Source organism: Physeter macrocephalus, chromosome 18, assembly GCF_002837175.3.
Source record: "Physeter macrocephalus isolate SW-GA chromosome 18, ASM283717v5, whole genome shotgun sequence".
NCBI classification, from domain to species: domain Eukaryota; kingdom Metazoa; phylum Chordata; class Mammalia; order Artiodactyla; family Physeteridae; genus Physeter; species Physeter macrocephalus.
The window spans coordinates 57,722,264-57,729,926 of NC_041231.1; the positions used below are offsets into that span (position 1 = coordinate 57,722,264).

General features: G+C 40.4%; 1 protein-coding gene across 2 annotated transcripts in view; it reads left to right on the forward strand.

Moving 5' to 3' along the window:
• GADL1 (glutamate decarboxylase like 1) overlaps positions 1-7,663 on the forward strand; it is a 203,070-nt gene that overhangs the window by 162,415 nt on the left and 32,992 nt on the right. Inside the window, exon 16 of one of the 2 annotated variants that reach the window (XR_003677018.1) lies at positions 1,475-1,574. The exons of the other annotated variant lie outside the window; for it this stretch is intronic. The gene's annotated coding sequence lies outside the window, so the exon portion shown is untranslated. Of the gene's footprint in view, positions 1-1,474; positions 1,575-7,663 lie in introns of those variants that run through there. 2 annotated transcript variants of the gene reach the window in all.

The window sequence follows — 7,663 nt, forward strand, 5'->3', positions numbered from 1 at the left end:
AAAAAAAAAACAACCCAATCCAAAAATGGGTGGAATACCTAAATAGACATTTCTCCAAAGTAGCCATACAGATTGTCAATGAACACATGAAAAGATGCTCAACATCACGAATCATTAGAGAAATGCAAATCAAAACTACAATGAGGTATCAATTCACACTGGTCAGAATGGCCATCATCAAAAAATCTACAAACGATAGATGCTGGAGAGGGTGTGGAGAAAAGGGAACCCTCCTGCACTGTTGGTGGGAATGTAAACTGATACAGCCACTATGGAGAGCAGTATGGAGGTTCCTTAAAAAACTGAAAATAGAACTACCATATGACCCAGCAATCCCACTACTGGGCATATACCCTGAGAAAACCATAATTCAGAAAGATACATGTACCACAATGTTCATTGCAGCACTATTTACAATAGCCAGGACGTGGAAGCAACCTAAATGTCCATCGACAAATGAATGGATAAAGAAGATGTGGCACATATATACGATGGAATATTACTCAGCCATAAAAAGGAGCAGAATTGAGTTCTTTGTAATGAGGTGGATGGACCTAGAGTCTGTCATACAGAGTGAAGTAAGTCAGAAAGAGAAAAACAAATACCATATGCTAACGTACATATGTGGAATCTAAAAATACAGTACTAATGAACTTAGTGGTAGGGCAGGAATAAAGACGCAGACATAGAGAATGGACTTGAGGACACAGCAGGGGAAGGGGAAGCTGGGATGAAGTGAGAGAGTGGCATGGACATATATACACTACCAAATGTAAACTGGATAGCTAGTGGGAAGCTGCTGCATAGCACAGGGAGATCAGCTAGGTGCTTTGTGACAACCTAGAGGGGTGGGATAGGGAGGAGGGTGGGAGGGAGGCTCAAGAAGGAGGAGATATAGGGATATATGTGTATGTATAGCTGATTCACTTTGTTGTACAGCAGAAACTAACACAACATGGTAAAGCAATTATACTCCAATGAAGATATTAAAAAAATGACGGTCCAATGAGATGTATGAATAGATATGAACTTATCCTACTTAGTTCCACAGTTCCTCATGCTCTCCTCCCCCGACTGTGCTCCATTATTCAGATAGCTAAACACACCATCACTTAGACAGCTGTATACACAGTTGATTCCTTATTGTCAGTAGCCAAGGAAACTGAAATTTTTCATGACATGTTTGTGTCTGGAGGCAGCTCCACGGGAAAAAAGAGCTTTTAGACAACCCAGTGGGCTGGGTCTAAAATCTCTGGGAGGGAACCATGGCCTGGTTCCACTTGTGATGATTCTGCTGTTACCATAAACAGAGCAGAGCCCAGTTCTAATGGACTGGTCTGAGGATATGCTTCATGTGCAAGGCTTAGTCCGGGCCTGTGATGATGAAAATCATCTGAGCGGCAAAGAGAAAAGTGCAGGACCCTGAAAGGTGCTGTTTTAGAGACATCCCTATATAACTGCTGTGATTTTACAGGGTACCCAAAAGGGCCTGTGAAGATGAAGGATGGACGTTCCTGGCCTCGACTGCATTCTTTCCCGGAGGGATCTTTCAGTGGCCTTCTGCCCTTTAATGCTCAAACTCACACTAGTTCATTTTCACTCTCCTCCATGGCCGGCCCTCAAGAACACTTAAAGACAGCACTGAATTCATAGAAAATGAATGATTTTTGTACATGTGATCGATCTGGTTCATCTTTTCAAACATTTAAATGGTATTTTTTATTGACAATTATTTTAATAATTTTTTTTGAGTCCCCAAATTATACTTCATTTTTATTTGTTGATGTTCCTGAGAGTGTGAGATGCCTGATGGCCTAGAGAAAAGTACAAAGTAGGAAGAGAAAGAAGCTTCTCACAGAAATGTTAGCCCACCTGTCACCCTGCTGCCCAGTGGGACGGGCCCCGGTGCCATTTTTCATGCCGATGTGAAAACACTCATGGTGATGTCTGTTTGCCTCTCTCATGATCTTCATAAGGAGGTTCCTGTACTTGACTTAACATTGGAATCACAGGGAAATTTTGGTAAAAATCATATTTCCAGGCTCAACTTCTTAGAGAATGAAGGTTCTGTAGGTCTGCAGTGGGTGGTACCCTAAAATCTGTATTTTTAACAAGCATCTCGAGATGATTCCAAGGCAATGTGTCCACATTCTGGAAACACTAGACAGGGTGCTTCAGGGCTCATGTAAATGATACTGTCTTCACTTACCACTATACTTGAAGTATGTTAACATCAGGATTAAATGAATATTAACTCATCTCCCTTTTCTGTACTCCCTTCTCCATATGTTTATTTAAACACACAACCATACCACCACCTCAGAGCAATTTTACTTACCTTAAAATTCTCCCCTACCCTGTGAAAAAGTAGAAGTTTCCTTAAGTATATAACCAGTTTTACAGGAGAATATTTCTCCCTTCCTCTGTACACTATTCCAGGAGGAAGGTGTTCATACCTGCCTTGATGTCCTGCAAGGCAACAGTGATAGATAAGATGCATGTCAGATCATCCATCTCCTAGACAGAAAAGACACTGTGTGGTTGTTAATGATGTTGGTCATTATTTTGGCAGTAGAAGAAATGGAAAGAATGGAGGGGAGGGGATTTTAAAATTCAGGGACACAGTGAGTCCAAGAGGAGGACTGGAAGATAAATTTAAGATGCTAAATCAGGCCAAAAAAATGTATTGAAAAAATAAATATACTTGGCATGTACATTTGGAGCAAGAAAAAAGTTAGTTCAGTTATCTCAACAATTGTCTCTATGGCCCATGCCCCAAAGATGCTGGATATCGGCCATGGGGTCCTAAGCACATCTGACCCTAACGATTTATGTCAGAAGACATTTAACACAACATAGAGCAACGTAGTACTGAGATTCATTATCTTTTAAAAGAAAACTTGAGTTCAGTAAGTCACAAAATTGACTTCTGTGTAATTGAGCAGATAGCACTAAGGTCTTATTTTCTATTCCTTGTCCATGCAGAACAAGCTCTAATGCAAGGCTTTGGGAATTTCTTGACTTTGCTATAGAACACAGAGTTATTATCTATCATTCAAAATACACCCCTGAATTGAAAATAAGGCACTTCCATGTCAGGTCAATTTAATTAAGAATCTAATTAATGGTCATGTAAATCATGACAGATATTAATATTTATTCTTAGTTATCCTGTTTGTCATATCAAACCAATTGCTCAGCAAATGTTGACTTAAAGGATTCTCTGCTTCGCCTCATTACTGTTTGACCTCATGCGTTAACTCAGCATGCATTAAATAGGTCTAAAGTGAGAATCCACTCTGAGTATGTAGAGCAGAATGGAGAGGGATGCAAGGAGCTGAAATTCATTGAGTGCTTACTCATTGGCACTTTATATTTCATCTTAATTAATTCCTCCAAAAGCCTTATGAAGTGGCTTTTATTATCTCTGTGGCAAAACCGAGGAATTATGCATGTCCTTCCGTGGCTGCTGGGTGGGGCTTTTAATGTTAAAACAATAGAAATGTGGTTGTAAAACATTAGGCTGGTTTTAAGATTTTTTTTTTTTTCTTTGTGTGTTTTTCAAGTTTTCTTATGCTATAGCAGGGTCAGCCCCCAGACCAAATCCAGCCCATTGTTCGTTTTTGTAAATAAATTATATTGGAACACAGCCACAGTCTTGTGTTCTGTATTATCTACAGTTGCTTTCACTTACAACCTGAGTAGTTGCAACAGAAACTGTATGGCCTTCAAAGCCTAAAGTTTTTACTACCTGGTCCTTTATAGAAAAAGTTTGCCAACCCCTGTGCTACAGATTGATGCTCTCTCTATATGACTAAACCACTTTCATGATGGCAGATATTCATCGAATAATAGCTTAGAATCACCAGATTGTTGCCTTGACATTGTGGAAATCTAAGTGTGTGGTATCCTCAGGGATTGAGGGCTTTAGTCTCCCTTATCTAATGTGGGAAGAATTAGTTAGGTCCAAACTTCCAAACAAGCACGAGTTACCTAGTTTCCTCTAAAGTGGGACTCAGCCTAGATCTAACCTTCTATACCTTAGTTTGAGTCACATTCATTAGGGTTCACTTAGTTATACTACAGAACAAGTGAGCTCCCCCTCCCCAATCTCAGGTTTATTTCTTGATTGCGTTTCATGTCTGCTGCAGGTCAGTGGCTGCTCTGCTCTGACACAGGGCCCTCATCCTCACATCCAGGCTGAAGGAGGACCCCTGTCTGGGACATGCCATCCTCAAAACAAAGGGAAAGGAGAAAAGGGTGGATGGAAATACATAAGGGCTCTTATAGTTTCAGCAGGTCCTTGATCACATGCTGATGGAAGGATGATACATACTCCTGCTGTAAGGAGGCCCCACAGGCTGCAAGGCAAGGGCAAGGATGCACACTCTTACAGTGAGCAGGACGTGTGGATAATTGAGGACAGTAATAAAACCTACTGCAGGCCAGAACAATCAGTCCCCCATCTGCCGAGAACCTCCATCCTCCTAACCATCCCTTAGGTAACCAGGGTGTGTTGTGAAATCTCAGAGTTACTGCTTCCTGTAAACACTTCACGATCCCCCTCCTCTTCCAGGTGGGTTATTGTTCTGTGTTTTGTTCTAACCACCCAGTCTTACCTCACCTTCCATGCACGTGTTTCTATTTTTCTTTCTGGGGCGAGTGCCCATGACTTGATAAACAATCAATGGTGAGGTAAAGGAGGTCCACTCAACAGCTTTCGACTTACTTCCATCAGCAGGTGGGCACCATTCTGAGGCATTTCAGTTATTCCAGATCTCTGTCTTCTGTTTGTCAGGGTTACAACAAAGAAAGTCAAATCGCCTAAGAAGATACCCTATGGTTTAAGTTTCCATGTCCTTTTTAAAGAAAACTGACCCTTTTGTGAGCCTGAAGATGAAAGTTGTCTGTTAAATGCAGATTTTCTGGCTATTCTGCCTCAAAGTCAGTGAAGTAGGAGAAGATATTAAAGATACTTCTCCAAACTGGGTCAGAACTGTGGTAGAAGATGAGAGGATTATTTCAGGAAGCCACACAATAATCTGCTCAGGACTGACAAACTTAATTTATATAGTGTTTTTGGATTCTCCAAAACTGAGGAGATGGATTAGTCACCCATGTGCCCAAGGTTCCATTTTCTGTGCTCCATCCTGCCAAACTCCATTATTTCCAATGCTCAGCCAAAGCAGTTTTGAAAAGCAATTTCATCATTTTATACCTATTGCTGAACAAGTAAATCAAGAAAGTAGTCCAAAAGTATTTCTCCCACTTAAAATGAAGCAAGAAAGACAAAATCCTTAGAAATTGAAAAAAAATATACATGTTGAATGACCTTCAAAATTAATGTTAAGGGACTTCCCTGGTGGCACAGTGGTTAAGAATCTGCCTGCTAATGCAGGGGACACGGGTGCGATCTCTGGTCAGGGAAGATCCCACATGCCACGGAGCAACTAAGCCCGTGCACCACAACTACTGAGCCTGCGCTCTAGAACTCATTAGCCACAACTACTGAGCCCGCGCACCACAACTACTGAAGCCCATGAACCCTAGAGCCCGCATGCCACAACTACTGAGCCCGTGTGCTGCAACTACTGAAACCCATGCACCTAGGACCCATGCTCCGCAACAAGAGAAGCCACTGTAATGAGAAGCCTGTCCACCGCACTGAAGAGTAGCCCCCGTGTGCCACAACTAGAGAAAGCCCATGCACAGCAATGAAGACCCAAAGCAGTCAAAAAAAAAAGAAAAAAATTAATGTTAAGAGAGATAAATTAGGAGTTTGGGATTAACATATACACACTACTATATATAAAATAGGTAAACAACAAGGACCTACTGTAGAGCACAGGGAACAATACTCAATATCTTGTAATAACCTATAATGGAGAAGAATCTGAAAATGTATGTATATGTACATGTATAATTGAATCACTTTGCTGTACACTTGAAACTAACATAACATTGTAAATTAACTATACTTCAATTAAAAAAAAATAATGTTAAGGTTTAGAGGTTATCTCATGGTTGTATCATTTTGTTTGCTTATATGATGTCTGAGATTATATTAAACACAAAAAGCCTTCCCATTAAACTCAGGAACACATTACGAGCATCTGCCCTCCCTGCTGTGCATTAATGTTATTCAAAGAGTGCTACCAGCTTAATAGCCACAAGAAGACATGGGCTTTAAAATATTTAAAAGGAGAAGATCCAAATACATTCATTTTAGATTATATGATTGTATACCTATAAGACCCAAGGGCATCAAATAAAAAACTTAGAAATTTTCCATAGTAGATGTACAAAGTTGAATACCTAAAAAAGCTTTTTCTTACATACAGAAGGAGAAACTAGGAGCTTAAAAATTGAAATTTATACCAGAAGGCAGATTTTTAGTCAGAATAATTTCATCACCACAATAGCAAAAACTACTTGAAATAACTGAATTAAATGAAGTATAGTACCTTCAGAAGAAAACTATAAAATTTTAAGGACCAAAAAAATATCCTTAATGTTCCAGGAACAGTTTCTGTTTTATAAATTATTTGAAGTATAGCAGCTTTAAACAGCCATTTTATTATACACCCAGATTTTGTGGGTTAGGCATTCGGACAGCACAGAGAAAATAGGATGTCTGGAGCCACATCTGGGATACTGATATAGCTGAGGGTGACGCAGTGGCTGGGGCTGGAATATTCTGGAAGCATCTTCAGTCTTATGTCTGATGGTTGGTGCTGGCCCTGGGCAGGAAACTCACTGGAGACTGTCAACCAGAGCACCTGCTGGAGGCCTCTCCAGGTAGCCTGGGATTCAGCAGAGCTGGGGGGGTCAGGATAGTTGGACCTCAAAAGGTGAGTGCCCCTGAGAACTAGCTGAACTCTGCCCTACTACCTCTCCTGACCTCATTGTGGGGGCCACGCAGTGTCCATTGCTTTCTACTGGTAACTAACCTGCCACAAATCATCTCCAATTCAGGAAATTTCCGAGAGCACTGCCAAAGAATTTTCAGCCATATTTTAAAAACCACTTCATTAAGAAACTGGAAAACAGAACAAAAACCACATTCACAGAGATATAGGCAAGATGAAAAGGCAGAGGGCTATGTACCAGATGAAGGAACAAGATAAAACCCCAGAAATACAACTAAATGAAGTGGAGATAGGCAACCCTCCAACAAACAAACAGAGATGAACAATACAATAACTGAAAAGAAAAATACACTAGAAGGAAACAATAGCAGAATAACTGAGGCAGAAGAACAGATAAGTGATCTGGAAGACAGAATGGTGGAATTCACTGCTGTGGAACAGAATAAAGAAAAGAGAATGAAAAGAAATGAAGACAGCTTAAGAGACCTCTGGGACAACATGAAATGCAGCAACATTCACATTATAGGGATCCCAGAAGGATAAGAGAGAGAAAAAGGACCTGAGAAAATATTTGAAGAGATTATAGTCAAAAACTTCCCTAACATGGGAAAGGAAATAGCCACCCAAGTCCAGGAAGCGCAGAGAGTCCCATACAGGACAACCCAAAGAGAAACATGCCAAGACACATAGTAATCAAATTGGCAAAAATTAAAGACAAAGAAAAATTATTCAAAGCAGCAAGGGAAAAAGGACAAATAACATACAAGGGAACTCCCATAAGGTTAACAGCTGAT